This window comes from Neovison vison, chromosome 12 (assembly GCF_020171115.1).
Source record: "Neovison vison isolate M4711 chromosome 12, ASM_NN_V1, whole genome shotgun sequence".
In the NCBI taxonomy this organism is placed as follows: Eukaryota; Metazoa; Chordata; class Mammalia; order Carnivora; family Mustelidae; genus Neogale; species Neogale vison.
In genome coordinates, this window is record NC_058102.1 from 30127956 (window position 1) to 30146918 (window position 18963).

General features: G+C 38.9%; 1 protein-coding gene across 5 annotated transcripts in view; it reads left to right on the top strand.

The window, feature by feature from the left end:
• ATP2B1 (ATPase plasma membrane Ca2+ transporting 1) overlaps positions 1 to 18963 on the top strand; it is a 124068-nt gene that overhangs the window by 22038 nt on the left and 83067 nt on the right. The window contains exon 2 of one of the 5 annotated variants that reach the window (XM_044228994.1): positions 9841 to 10034. The exons of the other annotated variants lie outside the window; for them this stretch is intronic. The gene's annotated coding sequence lies outside the window, so the exon portion shown is untranslated. The remainder of the gene's footprint in view (positions 1 to 9840; positions 10035 to 18963) is intronic. 5 annotated transcript variants of the gene reach the window in all.

Sequence of the window (18963 nt, forward strand, 5' to 3'; positions counted from 1 at the left end):
ACCAGTGAGAATGTTGAAGAAACTGTTGGTTTTGCTTCTTTGCTGTTCTGTTGACTCTCAATTCAGTGAATTAAAGAGATGGTGTTTGATTGGAGGCTGAAAGCAAGTACTTCTGTTGTCTCTTACGGCAGGAAAACGGACTTCAGACCACGTAAGGAATTCAGTTCCCGGAATATTGATCATCTCCTTCAAATCTTTGCTGAAATGTCACCCTCTTTGTGTGGCCTTCCCTACCTACTAAATTGCATCTACGAATTTGGAAGACTATCCCAAGAGAAGAGGGCAGACACTATAATGGAAAATCTAAATTGGGTCGAGTGGTACCTGAGGCTTAGAATTTAGTGTTCACTGTGTTTAAACAGACTTTTGTGTTCAAGTCTAGGCAGTACATAAAATGAAGCTATGCTTCAAAAGTTCATTTTTGTTGGTATAGAACTTGAAACAAATTTTCCCATAGAAATGGGATTATAAACAGTTGATCAACAGAATTCTGAAATGAAATCTAAGTTGCTAGTACTACTAGCCTGAGATCTGGGAGTGCCCCCTACATTATTATAGGGTAGCAGGCGAGAGGGAAAAAGAGGGAGAGGTACCAAGTTACCTTCTCCTATCCAATTTCAAATGGACCAACAGAAGATTAAGCTTTAGAGAGTGAACAGGAGTTCTTTCGTCAAGTGCTACAAAATAACCAACATTTCTTTTAAAAAGTGCTCTCCTCTTGGCATTGCTGATTTTTGTTGGATAACAAGAACAGTCCTAAGTCATATTATAGTCTGATATGAATGATCAGTATTTCCCTCGTGCTTCAAGATTCTTGTATTGTAAGAAGTGTATAAACTCATACATGTTATTGGTGTGTGTGTGCACATGTTTCATATATATGAATATAATTGTGAATTCATATTGATCGCTCCCTTCCAGTGCATACTACGTCGTACTTCTTTGCCTTACCCCCATTCCATTTTTTGGTCTCTCTTTCCACAGAGGGAACTCTCGTGTGGTACACATGATAGAATTTGAGAACTTCTGTCTTCATACTGCTGTGATAAACACAAGTACTAAGAGAAGTTTAAGGTTGTTTATACTCCCTTCCCCTGCACCCAGACTCTAAGGCTATATAGTAAAAATAAAACTCGGTCTAAAAGTTACTTGTATTAGGTTCTCCCCCACCCCTTTTCGTGTGGCCATTTTACTCATTTAAACTACAGTGGGCGCTCCTTCACTTTCCAGTTTTATCTCCTCCCCAACCCTTTTTGTTTCAGTTTTAACTTTTGAATATGTAAAACGTTAGTACGCTTTCAGAAGTCAAAACTACACATAAAAAATGTATACTCGGGGCACTTGTGTGGCTCAGTTGGTTAACCGTCCGCCTTCCTTTCAGGTCATGATCCTGGGGTCTTGGGATCAAGCCCCGCATTTGGCTCCCTGCTCAGCAAAGAGTTTGCTTCTCTCTCTCCTGCTGCTTCCCCCACTGCTCATGCGCTCTGTCTCTCTCAAATAAGTAAATAAAATCTTAAAAAAAAAATGTGTACTCAGAATTCTTTTTTTCTTTCAGCAGTCCCCCCCTCCTTTGTGCAAGTAACTAATTTTCTTGTTTTTTGGTGTATTCTGTTTCTTTTCCCCAAAATAAACAGACTTATGTATGTTTTCTTATTTCTTCTTCCTTAATAGAAAACATGGTGTATGTTTGCGCTCTGCTTTTTTCCCCCGCTTGATATATCTTGCAGATCCCTCCATGTTGGCTTGCAGAACTCCTCCTCGTTTTTTTTGTTTGTTTGTTTTTTTAATAGCTGCATGATTCTCTGCTGTATGTGCTCTTCTCTATGCAACCACTCCTCCTGTGTTTGAACATTTAGGTAGTTTCCAGCATTTTGAAGTTATAAATAGTGCCGCAGTGAATAGATCTGTGCATATGTGTTTTCCTGTCGTTAAGGTATATCTTCAAAGTAAACTCCCAGAAGCAAGATTGCTGAGATGGAGGGTAAATAATAGTATTTTTATTAGCTATTATCAGATTTCTTTCCATAGGGATGTGCTATGTTCTGCTTATTTATTACTGTTTAACAAACCCGCACCAAACCTAATTGCACAGAACAGTCCTTTTTATTACAGTCCTAGATTCTAGATGAAAAATTTGGGCAGAGGAGAGCAGGGTATCTTGGCTTTCCTGCACATGGAGGTTGCACTTGGTGGGGGGGTGGGGGGTCTGTCATCACTGGGTGATAGGGCGGGACTGTGATTATATGGCAGCCCCTTTACTCAGCCCGGACTGAGGTGGCTGAGGTTGGGCTCAGTTCAGACTGTCAGCCAGCACGTGCACATGTGGTCTGTCACAAGTGCGGCTGTAGCTTCTTCACAGAATGGGCAGCCTGGGTTGTCTGAGGATCTAGCAGGAGAGTTGAGCGTTCCCGGAGAGCCACAGGAGCTATGTGCACTTGCAAGACTTGGCTTGGTGTCCAGAGGTGTCACTTTGGTGGTATTCTTGGCGGGAGCATCCCCAGAGTCTGCCCTGTTCAAGGGTAGGAATGCAGACCCCACTTCTCCAAGGGACTTGTGTCAAAAATTTGGAGTTGTGGGGCGCCTGGGTGGCTCAGTGGGTTGCCCCTCTGCCTTTGACTCGGGTCATGATCCCAGGGTCATGGGATCGAGCCCGGCATCGGGCTGTCTGCTCAGGGAGGGCCTGCTTCCTCTCTCTGTCAAATGAATAAATGAAATCTTAAAAAAAAAAAAAAATTGCAATTGTGTTTTAGAACTGCCCCATGACCTTCTTCATACACTGCTGGTGAATTCATTGTTTCCCGGGACCCTGCCTAAATAGTGTTATTTCCCAGCTTTTGAATTTTTGTGAATATGATAAAAGATGGTAGTTCACTAGAGTTTTCATTTGCATTTCTCTTATAGGTGACATTTCCCTGTTTTTAACGGGCTCTTTTTATATTTTGGGGAACTGTGACTTTTGCTCATTTTTCTATAGGAATTTTTTTTTCCCCACTTAAAACATTTCTTTTTAATTGGGGAAATAGCCCTTTGTGACATTGCAGATACTTTCTTCATGTTTATTGTTTATGTTTTGACTTTGCTTAAGTTGTGTTTGCCATGTAGAAATTTAATTTTGTGGTCATATTTATTCTTTTTTAATGCCTCTGAATTTTAAGTCATAGGAAACTTCTTACATTCCAATTATGGAGGGATTCACTTAAGTTTTCTTCTAGTTCTGTTTAGTTCATATGGTATTAGGGATGGATAGATAAAACTTTACATTTGTCTAACTGTCCAGTTGTCCTGACACTGTTTTATAAAACATCTCATCTTGGCTTTCCCTCCCTGTCAAGTAATCTGAGTTACTACCATTATTAAATACAAATTTCAGTGTGTAGTTAGGCCTGTTTCTGGACTTTCTCTTCTAGTCCTTTGTGCTTTTCATGTATCAGTACCTTGCTCTTTTATTCATAGAGGCTTTACAGTACGTTTTAATATCTGGTAGAGTTAATCTCCCTATCATAGTTCTTCCTTTACTGTGGTTTCCTGATTATTCTTGTGTGTTTATTTTAGCATTTAACTTTAGCATCAGTTTGTCTCGTTCCAGAAAAGAGCTTGTTTTTATTTGGATCACATTGCATTACACATTGATTTAGGGAAAACGGAAATCTTGATAACGTTGAGATGTCCTAATCATGACTAAGGGGATGTCTTTCCAGTTCAGGTCTATACTGCTTTCAGCAGTGTTTTTACAGGATTTTTTTTTTTTTTTAATGTAGATTTTGAACATTCCTTAAGTTTATTTGTAAGTATTTTCAATCTTTTTTGGTTGCTGTTGTAATGGGGTTTGCATCTTCTACTTGATTATTAGTTATGTATGTGGAAGGCATTAATTTTAACCCTTATTCATTTATTTCATTGTTAAGTTAGGGGGGTTTTCTAGGTTTTTTTGTTGTTGTTGTTTTTGTAAGATTTCTTTGAGAGAGAGAAAGCAAGTGGGAGAGAGAGAGGGTGACCATGAGCAGGGGAAGGGTAGGGGTAGCGGGGAGAGGCAGGCTGCCCACTGAGCTAGGAGCCTGAAACTGGGCTCAGTTCCAGGACACTGAGGTCATGACCTGAGTCTAAGGCAGACGCTTAACTGACTGAGCCACCCAGGTGCCCCATTAAGTTAGTTTTCATTGATTCTTAGTTCTGGAGTCTAGGGTCTTCCAGATGTATTATCATGTCATGTATAGAGATTGTTTTATTTTTCTTTTCCCATTCTTCGATTATTTTGTCTAATTCATTGGCTGATACCTTCAAAGTAATGTTAAATAGTAATGGATTGGTGGGCATTTGTTTTTGACCATATATTGAATGACTCTAGTATTTTCCCATCAATTTACTGACCTTAACATCATGATCATGGTAAGTATGCATTTGTTTCTGCTTGCTATTAGCTTTTCCAATATTGGAGTATTCTTGCATTCCTCGTATAAATATCATTTTATCATGGTGTATTTTTTTCCTTAATGTGGTGTTGGAGTCTGAAGGAGTCCTAAATAAAGTAACTATAACCAGGGGTGCCTGAGTGGCTCAGTTGGTTAACCATGTGACTCTGGATTTTGTATCCGGTCATGATAGTCAGGGTCATGAGATAGAGTCGTGCACAGGTCTCTGTGCTGGGCAAGGAGCCTGCTTAAGCTCTCTCTCCCTCTCCTCCTGCCCCTCCTCCCTCCTCCCCACTCTCTTTCTCCAAAAAAAAAAAAAAAAAAATTGTAAGTGATACTAGTGTGTGATCTTATTCTGTCTTCATTAGGTTTAGGCATCAGTGTTATACTTGCTTCGTAAGAAACTTGGGAGTTTTATTTTCTAGTCTCTGAAACAGTTTATGTAGTCTTGGGATGCTGATCTCCAAAAGTTTAGTGGGATTGCTCTGTGAAACCCTCTGGACCTGGTTCTGTTTTGTGCAAAGTTTTGTTGTTTTTTTTTTTTTTTTCCTGCTGTGATCAGTTTTGGTAGGTTGTGTTTTCTTGAGGAAGTAGCCATTTCATCTAGGTTTTCAGATTTATTTACATAGAAGGTCTCAGTCTTTTTTTTTTTTTTTTTTTGAAATTTTTTCTGCACAAAGTTGTTTCCTTTGTTGTCATTTTATTTAGTTTATTTGTATATTCTCTCTACTTCGTCAGCATGTGTAACACATACATTCTATTATTTTAACCATGTTCTTCTTACCTTTGTCTTTATTCCTCAGTTAAGTCTGTTGAATGCTCACCGTTAATTCTTTTGCTTATGCTCCTTCTGTTATCTCTTGGATCAGGTTCCATCTTCCAGTAAATTCTTTAGTAAAGGCATGTGTATATAGTATTCTTGGGTTCTTCTACATTTGAAATTGTTTTTTTCTTTTTGTAGACTTAACTATTTGAAGGAAACCTTGGCTCTTATATTGTTAAATTTCTTGAAAATATTTTTTTTGTTCTTTTATTTGAAGTCTAATTTTATTACTTTTAAAGTAATTTGATATTTCCTCCTTCACCTGAGGATTTTTTCACTTTGTCTTTAAACTTAAGTATTTTTACTGAGACACGTGTTGAAGCAGATTGTTTTGGGTCATGTTTCCCAGGTATACATCGATTGCTTTCTATATGCTTATTTAGATTTTTTTTTTTAATTTCTGGAAAGATTTTTTGGGTTATAATTTTAAGTATTTTTCTCCTTTGTTTTCTTAAATGACTCCAGTTATACAGTGTTGGACCTCTTGCACGTATTATGTTTCACTTTCTTTGAATCTCTTTATTCATTCATCTCATTTTCATTCATTTATTTTCATTCCTTCCATGTCTCTTGTTAGATTTTCATTCACATCCATTCTTCATCAAACATTTTGTAATTTGTTGTTCATTTCCAAAAAAATTTTCTTTTTTTTTCTCTTATTCCATCTCTGAGCTTGATTAGTTCTCATTGCATTTCTTCCTGGATTTTTGTTTCATTTCTCTTTTTAGTTTTTGTGTTTTAGGTTGTAGGTAATATTTGTTTTTAATATCTCCAAATACTTGCTTGAGGGTATTTAACTCAATTTGAAGTACTGCTTTACAGTTTTCTATTATTTCATGGTTTTTTGGTGTGTGTTGTCATTGTTGTTTTGTGGAGTGAATGTTTGTCAGCTGAAATGTTGTGATTTGCATTTTTTGTTTCCCTTCTCTGGTAGCTTTGTATGGAATTGGTTTGATTTTCTTTCCCCCCTCCCTATTCCTAGGCATTTTGTGGACATCTTAGTTTGTGAATGCCTTCAAGTCAAAGAAGGGAAGTTTTGGTTTTTTTTTCTTTTCCTTTGTTTTTGTTTTTGTTTTAATGGATGGCAGTAGTAAAGAAATTGGGTGGGAATTTGTATGTATTTTTCTCTGGTTTTTGCAGCATCCTTAATTTTCCCTTCTTTTCCTTCATTGCCACATCTCTCATGACGCACCTCCCTTCTCTGTTTCTCTGCCTTGTCTTCAGAAGCACTGCTTTCCTCGAGCCTGCGTTTCCATCGCTGGTTCCATTCAGTCTCCTCGTAGGTAGCTGATGATATCAAACTTTCTTTTTCTCTGGGTGATTTTTTTTTTCTGTGCTTCATCTGTGGTCTCTGGTCCCTTCTCTTTTCCATTGTGCCTCTTAAGCGTCTCCTCTCCTGTGTGGTGTAGCTGTAGTTTGCAAGGCACTGGGAGCTCTGTTTGATTTGGGGTTTATTTCTTTACTTCGTAGGTAATTCAGAGTTGGTGGTATTCTGTCTCCTAGTAATGCTGAGGGTTATGTGTGGTTTTATTTGCACTCTGTGATTTTTGTATTTTGAGAGAGAGAGAGAGATTGGTATTGGGGCCGCTACCATTATCCTCCTGACTTGGACATTCTAGAGGAGCTTTTTAAAGTTGAGATTCTTGGGCCTGGAGACTGATTCTCCGGGAATGGAGTGAGGCCTAGGACTCTGTATTTATACTGAAGTTCTTTAGATTATTTGGTTACACAGCGAGTTTTGGGAACCGCTTGCCTTTGACCACAGATCAACAAAAGTGTTCTGTAAAAGGGTCAGATGTGAAATATTTTAAACTTTCGAGTGCATGACCAGTCTTGATGGAATTTTTTTTTCCTTTTTGTCTTAAATCCCTTAAACCTATTTTTTAAAAAGTACAGTTCTTAGCCTTGGCCCTTACAAAAACAGGCTGTAGGCAATTTAGGCTGACTCCAGTTAAAGAACAAAATGCCCTCTTCTGAGCTTGGTTTGAAGGTTCCCATAGTGTTTACTTGTCTCTGAGAGCCTGAAACAGGGAGCTTTTGTTGTTGTTGTTGTTGTTCTAATGGTGTAAGCAGCTTTGGATCTACTTAGGAGTGTAAACCAAGGCAGGGGTGGAAGTAGCCGTATGCAGTGGGAAGTGTCAGTGTGGGTGGTGCTGGGTAGCTGCTTTAGCAAGGGAAGAATTTGATATATCATCCCCATAAAACACCTGATTTGACAGAATACTGTACTTTGATCGCTGCCTCGCGTATTCACCACAGCACGTGTGTAGATACGTAAACGAGGCGCCTTTGAAGAATATGTAAATTGCAGATGTTTTCTTCCAGAGTTGTTCGAATTTTAAGAATTTATGCCAAAATTATTTTGACTTTTTGCACTGCTGATACTGAGCTTTTCTGGCAGGATACAGGTTCAGTCACTTCTTAAGGCAATTCTTGATTCGTGTTAGTAAGACGGACAAAAAATAGCTTCCTATTTCCCGTGTCCGGAGGGCATGCTCTGAGTCCTAGAGCTGCTATATTGTCTTAAATGGATTGGAGAAGGTGCAAGAAATCTTACTGTATCTTCACCACCTCTGATTCCCTAGCAGTACTTTTAAACAGGCTTTGATGTGTAAGACTCACGGCAGGAGCAGAGATCATTCTGGAGGGTAAATAATATGAATGCCAGCATAGAGGTGAGGAGGAGTAAGGCTTAATTAGCAGGCTCATTATTCATTGAGCCATTTCTTCATGTCAGTCACTGACAGGTTCTTTTTCCACTCACTAGAAGAAAACATGAAATGGAGGTCAAACGGCCACTTTTTTTAAAGAGTGGCTTTTTTAAACCTTGAGAGTCACATCATTTAATCCTGTGTTCCATGAAGGGATTGATTTCCATTGTAGAATCACTTTGCTTTGAAAAATGGGGTTTAAAAAAAAAAAAGGCACTCCTGTTAGTCGCCCTTATTTTTGGTCACAAGTCACCCTATTTATCTACATTATTCACTGATGAAGTCTTTCACATAAACTCTTACTTTGTGTGGGAAGGTGGGGCAGTTAGTAGGTTAGTAATTTTGCCTGGTGCAATGGCCTTAACTCCTCACTGTTTCAGAGGTGTTCTACTTCCACTTCCTCACCTAATGAGAAAAAATGGATAAAACTAGTGAAAAGTTTCATTACCTCTCCCTGTACCAGGGTCCACTTTTTGAAGATGCAAAAGTAATCTCAAAACACATATCAAAGCATAGCTTGTTGTAATTAATGACCAGACTCTTTGCCATGGCCTGCAGGCCCCTCGCTCAGTATCTGGCCCTTTCCAGCTTTCCCAGCTTATCCGCCAGGGTGTCTGCTTCGTACTCTGTCCACGAGCCGCGTGGGCCTTCCCTCTGTCTCTCTTGGGCAGTTCAGCCTGGTTCCTACCTCCAGACCTTCCTCTTTCTCCATCATGGATGTTCTCCCTCCTCACTCCTCACTGAATTGAAGCTGCTTTGTCATGGTTGGGGACATTCTCAGATACCATTTGCTACCTACATTAAAGTAGTGCCCCTTCTTTGCACTCTTTCTTTCAGGTTTTGTCATTCTCAGAAGACAGAGGAGACCCAGAATTGCTAGAATTCAAGGTTCATTAGGACAGGAACGTGGCCCTATACACTACTGATTTCTGGGTTCCTAAAATATTGCCTGGCACTCAGTAAGCACTCATTTGGAGGAATGAATGGAAGTTATACCAGTCTGTGTAATTTTCATTTCAATTGTAATGTTTCATTATTGATACGAACAGCAGAACGCCCCCACCCCGCTCCACTTCTCTCAGTGAAGGGCTAATTCAGCAGGAAGTGTCCCCTCTTACCTATGGCATCTTTGATCCATGGGTTGTAGAAGGAAAGTTTTTTTTAAAGGAAGAACATTGCAGCGTAAGGATAAGTACATAATAGTCTCTCTGTAACTATAACTAGGAAAGTTGTTTTCTAATCAGTTACCTTTTTAAAATAAATTTTTAATATTCAGTCCTCTGAATTAGGTAATGAAGAGTTGCATTTACCTGTACTTTTCTTTGATTGCCAGAAAACATGAAGATGGCTCTTGTCTTTTAAATCATATGGTTTGTGTGCTTTCCCATAAGAGTGTCTGTATTTAGATTTCTTTAGAAATGACACCGTGAAGTTTCCTTGACTCTTGACCCACACAAAGAGGGAGCTCTTCTGGTGCTGAAGCAGCCCAGTGTCCCATGAATATATAACCAGGTGTTCTAAAACTGGCTGTTTCTTCAGTATCAAAGACCTCTTCCGGCAAATAATGCTTTTCCTCAGTTGGTTTCTCCAGGAAATGTTGAAGGTCCACTGCTGCCTTCACTCCTTACTTAAAGTAAAGGTAACCAGGCAGGGTTAGGTTGAATTTATAGTGAACTAAAACCTTAAGTATTCTGGTTTGTTTTAAGATTTCTCTGTTCTGTTTCTGTATGTGGCTTTTCTTCCCCTGAAGAAGTCTAAGCACAGGCTCTAACATTTATACACTTTCACCTTGTTTCCCTTTTCTGTCCCACACACAGCATGTGTAGTCTTCCACCTAGTATGAGATCTTGCCTAGCTGTGGCATTTGAAATTGTGTGTCTTTTATATTTTCATTTAGGTTTTTGATGGAAAAACAGTGAACGGGATGAACATGTAATTTACTTGATAGTCTGCTCCTGGTGAAATTATGAATAGCCACATCTGATTTTCTGATAGAGAAGAAGAAACGAGCACTGGTGCAGTTTGGTACCAGGAGAGATAAGCAAGTGCAAAAAGAACTGAAGGAATCGCTTCATGTATTTTCAAGGAAGTGTAAGTAGTATTCCTTCCAGTACAGTTTTCCTTTGAAGATAGTAGAGGAAGTACGTTTGTTCTGTGGCATTTTCAGTCTTAAAATGAGTACGGCGTAAGTTTCGTTACATTCTCGGTCCTGCATTCTTCCATTTAAGATACGGTGAATCAGATACTGCCATTAGTGAGTTAGGAGGAGAATATTTGAAGGGCAAATTAATCTCAGTTGGAAACTATTTCTTAAAATGTTCATTAGTGTGCTCGAAAGATTTGGGGAGGGTATAATCACTGCCTCCCACTTCCCAGCACACAATTGAAATTAAACTCCTGTGGATAAATCACTCAAAACAGCTGGGCTCTGCATAGGAGTATCTCAGAAGCGGGGCCCTGAACCATGAAAGATACAAGGTGTTTAATATCCTGTGGGGTCTGTGTTCAGTATCATTGGGCAGTGATAACGAAAGCTTCTATCTGCCGGTTCTTGTATTGCCTTCCTGGTCTATTGGGTGTATGAAGTAGTTGTTACTATTCAAAATGGTGAAATACTTTCCCGACTAGTGCGGTGATTGGGAGGTTTGGTGTGGTTTGGTGTTGGTGGTGGCGGTGGTGTTTCGTTTAGAGAGCGTTGCTTCTGAGTATTTCTTTGATCCATAATGGATACTGGTTCTTGCAGAGTTTTCTTCTAAGGAGAGATCGTTACTCAAAACCGTAAAATACAAAGCAAAGCAAAAACACATCGCTTTGGTTTCTGTTCTATAATAATAATAATTAAAAATGACTACTGTGTAAATCAGGGGATTATAATTGTTATAAAAATAGGAATGTAGAAGGGTAATTACCTTAAACATGTGGGAGCCAAAACATTTTGTTTTATGGGAATGTGGCAACAGGTGTGAAAATGAATAAGTTGCATCTGTTTGCCACTTTTATACTTCCGGTCAAGTAAATGTGGTGTCCTTGAGAGGACTTGGTGTTCCCCGAACTTTGTGTACCACTTTGTTATTCTTTTAATGGAAATCGTATCTACAAAACAGCCAATTAGAAACACTCTTCTCAACTTAAAGATTGAAGTATAATAAATGCTTATTTTTCAGATCTCTTCCAGGACACTCTAATTTTTAAATGAGTGTCCCAAGTCATACGCAGTTATGGCTGATGCTGACACACACAGTCTGAGGAGGTAGATCACCAGTAATTATGCCACCATAAGTTGTGTAGACCGTGTCTGTATTTCTTTTGCTGTGCATCTGTGCATCTCAGGTGAATTCAGGAACTATTTATTGTTGAGAGTCAGTGGAATACCTTTGGTTTTAGCCTTTTTTTCCTGTACTTTCTAGAACCTCCTGAGAGCTCCTGCAGTGGGAGGGGGGAGACTGGGCGGTTCTCCATCCTTGCACTTCTCTCTCTAGCCCCAGTACCCACCCACAGCTTGGATTTCGTGTTTTACATGCTAGAGCCCCACAAGCAATGGGTTAGCTGCCTTAGAAGTCAACAGCTATTAATGAACCCCCTCCCCACAGTGAAGAAACCTTTTGAGGATGGTAAATCTCTGAGGTTGTAAAAATAACTCTTTCAGCCTATATAGATTTAAGTGTTCTTAAAGGAACATTTTCTGAGAGCCTTTTATCATTTGTGAGATGATTATACCTAAAATTGAATCCTGGCTGGGGCGCCTGGGTGGCTCACTGGTTTGGGGCCTTTGTCTTCGGCTCGGGTCGTGGTCCCAGGGTCCTGGGATCGAGCCCCACGTCGGGCTCTCTGCTTGGCGAGGAGTCTGCTTCCCTTCCTCCCTCTATGCCTGCCTCTCTTGCCTGCTTGTGGTCTCTGTCTGTCAAATAAATAACTCTTTAAAAAAAAAAAAATTAAATCCTGGCTAGTTAGGGCTTCTGAGGTAAAAGTAGTATCCTCCCCCACGGAAGATAAATAGTATACCTTCCACTAGAATCGTAATGGAGTCTGGGCAATCTAGAAACAGCTCTTTTTTTCTTACCTGTTTGTGATATTGGTAATCAGTGGTTGGATCATGTGAAATATTTTGATGATCATGAACTTGTGGTGGCCACTTTTCTGCAGTGTGGTAAAAAGTACTGCATTCAGTTATAAATTACCTAACAGTGGTTGGTGTATCAAGTGAGTATTTGCGTGCTTTTCCTAGCATAATAGTTAAATAGTACTCTGTTCATTCAGTGAACCTTTAAGTGTCTGCCTTGTGCCAGACGATACTCTGCTCTATAGGTAAAAGGCGCGTGTACTTCTTAGAAGGCTCAGTGTTAATATAGCAGTAACACGAATATTCTCCAAGTTCAAAATAACATCTTTAAAAGAGTGAGTTCCTAGTCATGCTACTTTCGGAGTAGAAGTATGTCATTCTTCAGAATAGACGGGTTGGATATTTTGACTTTGAAGGAGATAAATTGGCATTTTTAGGTAAGAGTATTCCCTGTATACTGTTACATACATCTCTTACTTGTGAAAAGTGAGAGCATAAGCCTAATTGCTAGAACAAATTGAGGTTTTCCTCTTCTTGGTAGATAATCTGGACATGACCTTAACTTTTTTAGCCTGTTTTTATATTTTTGTAACATAGTATAAGTTTTTTATGAGCTTCAGTGAATATTGATTATAATGAAAGTTCCTGATTTGTTAAACATAGCATCCTTCAGAATTAAAATTCCCAGAGAATCTTAATGATCTCTAGTTGTTTGTGCTGCATTTTTGAGTGGGTGAACATCTCAGGAAAAGTCAGGTACCATGCCTCCATGGATATATATGCACAGATCGGGTAGAGTGGTGAGAAGCAAACCACACTGGCTGAGTGTGAATTCCACCTTTGTTATACAAATTACTTATTCTGCTTCAGTTTACTCAACTGAAAAATGGAAAGTAATAATGCCAGTCTCATAGGACCACATAGTAAACTAAAACACTGTGGAAGTATTAGTTATTGTTATTATCTTCATGATAATCATTCAGCTTCATGTAAAATTGATAACACAATGTTCTCTATATAGTAAACATTCAAAATTGCGTGCTTTTTCTTTTACATTTGGCAGTAAGCCAAAGAGGTAATACTTTGAAGTGTTTTTGCTGTCAGGTACACTTTCAAAGTATTTGGTTTTAATGCTACCTGTGGCCAAAGGTTCCCTCCCACCCTTGACCATCCATCCTTGTCTTCCTCCAAATCCTGTATGTTTATTTTGCATTTTCTGGCCAGTTCTGAACGTTTATAATGAGGCATGCAGTTCCAAGCCCTGTATAAGCTTAGTCCCCATTTTTTTCCCTTCCTTCCTACCAAATTATGAATAACAAAGGTGAGAAAAGAATCAAATGATGTATATTCACTACATTTATGATTAAATAATTGTACAATTATAGTTTCATATATATCTCCTCCAGAAGAATGTGTTCTGTGGAGAAAGGGATGATTCTGTCTTGTTTGCTACTGTGTCCTCCACATCTATCACTCAGATGCACCCTGAATGAGGAAGCAGTGTTTGAATGTCTGTTCTTTCCATGCCAGTCCCAGCAAGGTCACTAGGCTCACTGAGGAGTTATGCAGTGTATACATAGAGCTAGAAAAACCCACCTTTGAGTGCTTGAATAAATGAGAAACTAGGTATAGGCTGTTCCCTATTCTGTACTTCCTAGTTCTATCTTGAAGGACGGGGAGACCCAGGGCTACATATGACACCCACTCCGCCCCCATTATTACTCATGCCATATTCACACTATTGGCATTTCTTATGTGTGTCATTTAAAAGTTCCCAGTCATTTATGCTAAGCGGAACAAGTCAGAGAAAGATAAATACCCTATGATATCACTCATATGTGAAATTTAAGAAACAAACAAATGAGCAAATGAGAAAAAAAAAAAAAAAGAGGCAAACCAAGAAACAGACTCTTAACACTAGAGAAGAAACCAGTGGTTACCCGAGGGGAGGCTGGAGGACGGGTGGAATAGGTGTGGGATTAAGGAGCGCACTTGCGATGAGCACCTGGTGTTGTGTGGAAGGGTTTAAATCACGATATTATACATCTAAACTAATATACACTGTATGCTAATTGGAATTTAAATAGAAGCTTTAATAAAAAAGTTCCCAATCATGGCTGATATGCATAAGGCCAGTTCTGCCCTTAATCATGGAGATGGCTTTCCTTAAGCTTTGAATTAAAATTTACCATAATAAAGAACAATTCCAACCAACTTTTAGGGAGAAATTTTGGATGCTTGTGAAAGACGTGTTATGCAGGATGTTAGACTTATTCTTTTTTAATCCTCATGCCAGCCTTAAGGGGTTGATAGCAACATATCTGATATTTCTTTCTAGACATGATCTGTAACTCTTATGTATGACAGAGTCTGCAATTCAGTGGTATAGAGGGAATAGGAAGGATAAATATGGTATGATTTGGAAGGAAAAAATTTAGCTACTGATTGGATACTGGGGAGAGTGAGAATTAGGGGTGCTTTTGAGCTTAAGTGGTTGACACTTTGAAACAGGAAAGAACAGAACAGTGTTTCCTAAAGTATTTTGTGAAACACTGGTTCCAGGAGATATTAATAGGTGCTCCATGGAAAAAAAGAGTAGTTAAAAATAAGTTCAGGAAATGCTACATATAATATTTCCCTCTTGTAAATTCACTAATGTGCAAGGCTATGAAAAGTCTCTCTAAAGAAACCTATGTAGTGTGTTGACCTTTTCACATCATAGCTATTAACCTACTGTAAATTAGCCTTGCCTAAGACACCAGCTCGGAAGAGGCTTGTCTAGAGGAATTTGGTGTTTGGTAATAGGAATGGAGCTTTGAGGTTCGAGCTTGATGTTAGAACTAAAAATTAAATTACCATCAAGGTTTTGGAGATGAGAGAGAAATGAGACGTGAAAGTATAGTTTCATAGGCACACTTGGAGTAGAAGCAGGAGACAAAACTTGGAAAAGAAAATACTAATAACCATTTGTAACCCTGACCCCTAAAACTGTTACATTCCATGAGGGTCTTTCCGATAAAGACACAACTGTTCCATATGTCACATGTATACAAATACCATGCTAGAGTCTGTATAATCCATAGCAGTCAGATAATGAGGACACAGGCAGTGTTTGTATTACAGATCTACGGTCATAAATGTGAGTACTGGTGAGATCAGAGTAGCAGAGCCTAGGCTTTGCTAGGATGGGTGCAGAAGCAGAAAGTGAACAGCAGGGCCAGTCAGAGCAGAAGGAATACCCAGAGATAAAAGGGGGGGGGGAGAGAAAACTAGAAATTGATAGGCAGCCACAGGTGTTAGATAAGAAAGGAATGAGATCATAACGACTCCATTTATACATAAGAAAATGAGCCCAAGGAATGAGAGAAGTGATTTGCTCAGGATTAAATGTTAACACAGCAGAGTCAGGATTAAAATCTTGTCCCTTCCTTGTTGCCTTTTTGTATTCTAGAGATTTCAGAAAGGAAGAGACTATTAATGATGGTGTTGGGGTATCTCCTCTCCTAGGATAATGAGGATTGACTGTCCTTCAAAGGGCCCTCCCAGGATGGGGATTGTATTAGCCCTTAGTAGTTTTACCGTGGCAGAGTCTGAGATTTTCAGGCTTTGAAACCCAGTTCATCTAATCAACTGATTTTTGGGGTCAGACTCATATTATCAAGGCTCATGAGATTGATATAAAAATCACAATGTCAATTTATTTAATTTATAATAAAGCAAAACCAGACCTGCCTTGGCAAGCAGATTCCCAGAGTCCTGGTTAGCACGTTCCCTTCCCTATAGATTTACCACGTGGGAAGCCACATTTTAATTAGAAGGTTGCTTGGTGAGGATATAGGCACCATAAGTAGTATATAGTGTGTTTGGAATGTTGAACGGAGTCAGGCTTTTCTTAACCTCTTACAGACCAGTTACTTCCTCTGGCAGTTGGTGTCAATAATAGTATGTTGTCTGGAGGGTGTTGGGAGGATTAGGTAGAGTTATACTGTAAATTGCTTAGCTTAGTACCTAGCATGGGTGTTCTACTCTGATAACTAATATCAATGTTATAATTCTTCACAGGATACAAATACTATTGAAATTTCACTGTGGCTTAAAATACTCTGTCCTAAACAGTGCTTAATGAGAAAGGCCACATTTTCTTTTTCTGTTCTAGTGATGTTCTGTGCCTTTGTTTTCCTGGTTGACCAGTCCATTTCTGAATGTTACGTGTTTTTCTTTTTTGTTTTTTCCCTCCATGAAGTTAAATGGACTTGTTCTGTCTAGCTGTGTCAGATCTTGAGTTCTGGGTTCCATTTTGCTCTTTTTAGGATGCTTGATGTGGATGCTCAGCTCGATCGCCATATGAAACTGCTGATACTCTACTGGTTTTCATCTGTAAAAATAGCAGTCTCATATGGCTTAATCTAATCTACTAGTTTTAAAATTTAATTCCTCCCAGATGGTCGAAATAATTAATTCCTATGATGAGAGGCAAAGTCTGTTGACAATGCATGAAGCCTTTCCTTTCAATACAAAGGGCTGTACCATTATGCTCCTTTTCTGCTGATGAAGTTCTGAGAAACTTCCATTATTTTATGTGTGCTTGTGTCTTTTGTATAATGTGCTGTTTTTCCTCTTTACATTTAGGTTCTGTCTTTTTTTTCTTTTTTCCTGCTCAGGCCAGCACTGAAGGTATGAGAATGATCATTTGTACTTGATTGATAGTTTTCATAGTGCATTTTTAAAATTAAAGTTAAGATTATTAAATCAGTGTTTGCTGCTCAATATACGTTTTGTTCATGATATATCCTAGATCATAGGTATAATTTTTAAAAAACTGTTCCTAGTTTTGTTTAAGGACATTGTGGGTCAGTATCAGAGTTGGCAAATTCCTTATTAACTAGAATTTTAATATAATGCTGATTGATCAAAGTCAGAGTGCCTAACAGTTGAAGAGAAATTTTTCAGTATTATATTTTTAAATAACATCCTAAGCATTTAGGAAAGAAAGTAATATGTAGGTTACTCTAACAAATTAGCTAATTTTCTCCTCTTATTTTCTGGTTCATGTATATTTATTTAGTGTGTGAATTCTGCATGGTTATAATAATTGGATAGATGTGTATTTTTGTGTTTCTCCATGAATATTGTGTCACAGAGAGTTTTCTAGGCTGGTGTTTAATTTTCTTAATTGTTACTTTTAAGTCTCTGAGAATCTTCAACAGTTAATCATCTAATTTTAATTGTAAGAAGAAAACCTTTTCCTCTCTGGGGTGTCCCTCTCCTATTCTTTTTAAAAATAGACTAAATCTAATTTGTAGATCAGCTGTTACAAAATTCTGGATATGTGATACAGCCCTCTTGCTTTTTAATTCTTAAATACCGTTAGATGTCATTAAATGTAAGGAAATCACGTTGAAATATTGAATTAAATGTCTCTGTTCATTTAACAGATGTGTACTATGTATCTTCTGTATTGGTGGGCTAACTTAAATATTGAATAATATGTGCTGAATATGACAGCTTATTGGAAACTAATTTAAAATCTCCTACTGCTAATTATAACAAACAGTTAGAGTTTATTGAGTGTTTACTATTAAGTGCCAGGCACTAAGACACAGGGATGATTTTAAGATATTTCATGTATTAATTCATTTAAACCTCTAATAAATGAGGAGGGTAGATGGTGTTATTCCCATTTTACAAATGAGGAAGCTGAAACACTGGGTAAATTGCCCGAGGTCAATCAGCAAATACAGGAAAGTGCTGGAATGAACATCTTAGACGTTGTGGCCCTGCTGAATAGTTACTGTTCAGTGGTGATCTGGGCATCCACTTGAGTGCTGGCAGAGTCTCTGTTTCTCTGGAGTGGACATTTCCATTTGCAGGCACCCACATGGGCCTTAATTAACTGAAGGACCACTCTTTCCAGTGCATTGCCACACATGCTCCAGTGTAGTTTCCACGACAAGGTGCTGTTGCTGTAGTGTGGTTATCAGGAGACAGAGAAATGACCAAACACCATCCTGCCCTCAGAGCTGACTGTTCAGTCAGAAGGAAAGCCATGCACACAGGAAATTGTGATAGTATACACTGAATGCTGTAGTATCTGAAAAAGACTCCAGATGCAGAGAGAAAGAGACTAATTCCATATAATGGGATCCCAGCAGAGAGGGCATTTTAACTGCTCCTTGAAGGAGAGGTTCATAGAAAGGCAAAAGAAAGAGGCCAGCTTTCCTTAGGGAAAATGACAGTTAGAGACTGCTATTTGAAACGTGTCCAAAGCAAAAAGGAGGTAGGGAGTCTGACAGCAGTATGGCAACAAGTGGGTGAGACAAGTTTGCAGATTGGTACAGGACGTCCATGCAGAAGCTGTCCCCATCCACGCCTCTTCTGTTGAACACCTCTGCAAAAGGGAGATGCTCATAGACTAGACTCCGCCTGGGATCTTTCACTGTCTTGAAAGTACTCCTTCCATCTAGTCTCCTCCTTTGTTCGTTCCTTCATTTTACTCTTTGCAAATGCTACAAAAGGAAATTAAACATGTTTCCCACCCCAACCCCCTTCTGCCTCAGTTTAGATGTATGCCAGACAGTGAAGCCTTTCTTGAGGCCACATACCCCTTTAACACTTTATCCTTTGTGTATTCACCAAATCTCTTGTGATGCTCTCTGTAACACTTAATTCTGTTACTTATATGCTTGTCTTTATCCCTCATTTAGTCTGTAAAGTCCTTGAAGAAAAAGCCTTGGACATAGGGCTTACTGAGACATGTTTGGGACTAACAGGAACGCCACAGAGAAGAACAGGTTTGGGACAGACTGTGATAAGTTTAATATTGGTGGTTGAGTTTGTGCTCTAAGATACTCTGATAGAGATGTCTGTTAACAGTTGAAAACATAGGCCTAGAGCTTGATCAAGGCCTTAGATGTAGGTCATCATGTGGTATCACTGCCAAGAGGGAAGAGAGGTCTGCAG